The following is a 4,894-nucleotide window of genomic DNA, read 5'->3' as shown; positions in this document are numbered from 1 at the left end:
TGGTTTGGTTGCTTTCTCATGGGATGGAGCTGTGAGGGGGTGGGAGTGTGGGGCTGGTTTTGAACTAAAAGGTGGACAAGCAGGCAAGCAGGGGACCCAGATTCCCAAACAAGCCCTGTTTTGAAGCTTCAGGAGAGGAGAGCAAGAGAGGATGAAGCCCTGGGACTCTGAGACACCTGCCAAATCCCTATCCCCAGGCCCACGTCTCCTGCAGAAACAGTAAGTCCTTTGGCTCTCTGCCCTGGGGCTGAGTAGGAGCTTGGGGAGATGGCCCTTGCCCAGAACGCAGCCAGCAGCTGCAGGGAGAACACTTCCAGCTATGAGGGCAGCCCTTGACACGGGGTTAGGGACCTGGAGCCAGCCCAGGTGGAAGCGTGGCCAGTTTTAGAGCTTGGTGCTGAAGCCCGAGAGCCTTGCCTCATCCTCCTGCTCCCTGTTCCAGGATTGCTGCCCTTTCCCAGCAGCAGTAGTAATGGAGTGAGGGTCCCAGCACCCCCTCCCAACCTCTAGTCTGCCAGGGTTTGGCTGCCAATCTGGAAACAATTGGAAGCAGAACTCAGTGATTCAGGAGGTAGGGACTATGATTTCTCCCTTTCTACCGAAGACCAAGGCTCAGAAAACTGGGCATATTGCTGATGAAGAGCAGAGATCGGACTCGAATCTGTAGCCCTCATACTCCTAACTGCGAAGTTGTAGCTCCTTACTCATTCTTGCACCCCTTCACCTGGCATGATAACTGGCAGAGAAGGCATTCAGCAATTTGGGGAATGATGGATCTGGGAAGGTTGGTTATGAGAGGTGGTGGGAAAGCTCAAGACATTGTCCTGGAGTGGCATGGTTCCTGGAACTAGGATGGGAGGCCCTTTCCATGGACCTGTGGAAGACCATGGGGGCACCACGTGGACCCTGTGGACATCGCCATTGTGTCCACCTCCCTGGTCCTGTCTTCTCACTGGCTGAGAGACCTGGTAGGTGGAGGCACAGATGAACTCCCTGAAGGTTCTAGGGCAAGTGTTCTTATGGGGCCTGCATTTCTAGCTCTCATAATGATAAGTAGGATTGCCTGAGGCCATGCCCTGGCTGGTAGAGATGGTATGCTCAATCATCAGTCACTCAGCACCAGGGGGTCCTCCCTGCGAGCTCTCAGGTGATAGCTTATTCCTCCCCTGCACTCCAATCTTAAGCAAAGAACTGGCTACGACATGCAAGATGAAAGCTTGAAGTTCCCAGCTCTCAACCTCTCACATGTTTACATTTGAGACACCTAAAGGTAGCAGGGTAATAATATGGCAATCAAAGTGACCTTCCTTGGGTGGGAAGCCCCAGATGACTACCCTACCAGCCTCTATTGACCACTAGAGCTTATTTCCATAGATAACAAATTGAATAGTCTGCCTAAGCCATGCATGAGATGTCCCAAGTTGGGTCACTCCCTCCCTCCTAGTGGGTATTTTTCTCCCAGTTCAGGCCTTGGGCCCAGAAGTAGGTGGACTAATGCCTGGCAGTAGGGGCTATGTGTTAACTTAGTTGGCATGTCTTAAATGATCTTTACAAACTTGGGGATTGCGACAGGGCAGAAAGTCATTTTCCTGCAAGGACTCACACAGCTTACATAGAGCTGTGTCTGGTGATCAGAGCAGCCCTATGGTCATATGTGGCCTGCAGGGTCATTTATTCATTCAACAAGTACTTCTGTTCACTTACTATTGGTCAGACAGAGTGGTGAGCTCTGAGAATACAGTCAAATGTTCTTACGGAGTTTTGGGTTTGCTGGGGGAAGAAGGAAAATAAGTATGCACAAGGAACTAAATGTGTAATTATAGTTTGTGTTAAAGCTGAGACAGAAACAAATAGAATGCAGTAAATAAAAGAGCTAGTTAAATGGGGTGGGCAAGGAGGGCTTCCTCAAGCAGCAGCCTGCAGGTTTAGGGGTAGGGGTAGGGAACCAGCTGTGCTAAGAAGAGAAGGTAGAGATTTCCAGACAAAGGAAAAGCAGGTACAAAATTCCTGAGGGGTCAAGATCTTGATGTGTTGGAGGGCCTGAAAGAAGGCCAGGCTGATGGGAGAGGAAGGAGGGAGGAGGGAGAGGAAAGGAACAAGTTTAGAGAGTCAGGCCCAAGTTGGGTCTTGTAACTTAAGTACAGAATTTGAATCGATTTGAAATATAATAGTAAACCATGGAAAAGTTTAAGTGATAGGGATGAAAGGATGCCTTATGGGATGAACTGGAGCTGGACAGTGATTCTGCTAGGTGGGGAGAAACAATGAAAAATAGAAGAAAATTCAACATCTCTAACCTGCTCCTCTTGAAGACCATGGATACCTTAAAACCACCTATAATTTTCTAGTGCTAGGAATATTTTCTAAGAAAATAATTGGGCAAAGGCACAAAGAGGTGTGTGCACCAATGTTCATTACAACTTTATTTATAAGAGAAAAAATAATCCCAGGAATGTCCATTAGCAGAGAGTGCTTATATAAAGTTTTGCTTAAACATATAATGCAATTATATGCATCCTTCAAAAATGCTGATGTCTGAGAGAGACTGCTAAGGAAAAAAAGTTTTATAAAATCATATCTTCATTTTAAAAAGGGTGAGGTAGGAATAGAAAAAGGCTGGAAGAAGTTAAATGTAGTGGTGTTCTTTGGTTAAAATTAAAACTGATTTTTCTCTTCAAGAAAAAAAACTTAAGCAGGAGCGTAAGGTGGTCTCAGATACACCTTTGAAGATTACTCTGGTTGCTACATAGACAATATTGTAGAGAGGCAGGAGAAGCAGAGAAGGAGGGGCTATTTTGGTGGTCAGAAAAGAAATGATGGTATTTGTACTGTGAGGGAGGCAGAGAGGAGTGAACAGGTTTTAGGTCTCATTTGGAAGTAGGAACAACTGGATTCAATATTTATTAAGCACATATAGTGTTTCAGGGACTGCTCTAAGTGCTGAAGTTATAGCAGGGAATAAGGTAGATAAAATCCTTGTCCTGTCCATTAAGACAGTGTGGTGGACAGTGGGGTGCTGGAGCTGGAGTGGGGTTCATAGTGGCTTACAAGAGCTCATTGTCAAATTTTCAGGAATTTTGATGGCTGGTTGTTGAAACACAGTCATTATTAAAAGTTAAATTATGCAAACTTAAAATTAAATACCTTTTATTAGAATCAAAGGTACTAGACACTAGAAACTCATCACTTCCTAATTATTTTATTGCATTTTACTGTTACCTGTGTTCTTGAGGTTATTTACAGCTATCATATCTGCATGGTAGAAATACTATATAGTTAAGTAGTAGGTTATTGGGCATTTCTTCCCAACTCCACTTTGATGATGTCTTGTTGGTAGCTTGAAACTGGTCATGATAGAGCATTTATAATGCAGAAATGAACAAATGCTATAAATCAGGGCTTTCCCCTCTGCACAACTGGCTGTTAAGCATGTACCAGCACACCCCTTGATAGTGTAAGGGGCACACCCTGAGCAGCCAGAGCTCAATCATTCCTCTGTTTGCAAACAGTGGAATTTGTCTTAGACACCTAATACCAGTTTCCTCACTTGTAAAATGGTATCATATACATGGTTTAATGAAATAATCCATATCAAGTGATAGGAACAGTGCCAGGCACATAGATATGAGCAAATTATTATTGTAACCATTTATTCATACAGAAGAAAGAGCAGACGTGCAGGAAGACCCCTTGTAGATGAAGCAAGAGAAAATGTGCCTGTTGGGAGCAGCAAGCTCTTTTTTATGCCTGGAGCTTTATTGCAAGCCTTTTTAGGCAGAGAGAGAATGCAGTCTCTGCTCCTTGGAGGGCACAGCCACAGGCAAGAGGCATAGCACACCCAGCACTGTGGAACCCAGGAGAAATGACTGAGATCAGAAAACTCCCAGCAGTGGTGGGGCAGGCGGGACATAGCCATTCCAAGAGACCAGGTCAGCATCTAGCCCAGTCATGGTCCTGGCAGTGCCAGGGAAACTCTGACAATGAAGACATTTGCAAGCCCACGTTGCAACTCTCTTTGGGGAAGCTAGAAATCTGATGGTTAGGAGGATGGAGAAGAACATAAGCAAAAGAAAATAGTTGGCTTTTCTGGGCTTGAATTCCCCAGGAATTCAAGCAAGAGGCTGAGTTCCCCAAACCAGCTCTGGGCAGCAGAGGTTTGCTGAGGAAGGGGATGCAAACTAAGGCCCACTACTGAGAGGAGCGACAGAGAAAGGCTGTGGAGAGCCAGTTGTGCAGGGAGGAAAAATGACTCTAGCCTGTGTTGACAAGTGGGAGTGCAGTGCACTGATTCCTGTGGACCCCAGGGGGCGCGCAGGCCCAAGTATGAACCAGCGCTTTCTCCTCAGCCCACCAAAGGGCTGGGAAGGACTCAGGACCAGCACAAATGGCTGTCTCAAGTGAGAAGAGAAGCATGACCAGTCCTATCTTGGATCCCCTGCAAAGAGTTGCCTTGTGCCCTGTGGCCAGCACCAGCATGGCCAACAAACATATCCACAACCTGGGGTCCCAAATGGATGCAGTCCTCTGCCTCTCGGCTCTTGCTCAGAACTTGAGCTTCAACTCTAGCTGCCTGCCATGCAAGACGCTGCTGGCCTATTCCCAGGAAGGAGGGACAAGAGGGAGGAGAGGGAAGAGGAAGGCTCCCGCAATGGTATCTAAACCTCCTTAGGGTCGACAAGTGAATTAGGAAACAGTGAGAAAGCTCCACAAATCACTCTTCTGCTCTACATCCAGGGTGCAAAGAAGGGTCCAGAGCTGCGAGGGGAAGAAGAGGCCAAGCTGCAAAGCCATCAGGCAGTGCCTGTGCTATCTCTCCTCGAAGGGTCCTGTCAGGCCAGCATCCAGACTGCTCCCCTGGACTATAGGCCCATGCAGGTCCTTCATAATACAACCA

This window comes from Manis pentadactyla, chromosome 9 (assembly GCF_030020395.1).
Source record: "Manis pentadactyla isolate mManPen7 chromosome 9, mManPen7.hap1, whole genome shotgun sequence".
Classification (NCBI taxonomy): domain Eukaryota; kingdom Metazoa; phylum Chordata; class Mammalia; order Pholidota; family Manidae; genus Manis; species Manis pentadactyla.
This window is presented reverse-complemented; position numbering follows the sequence as displayed.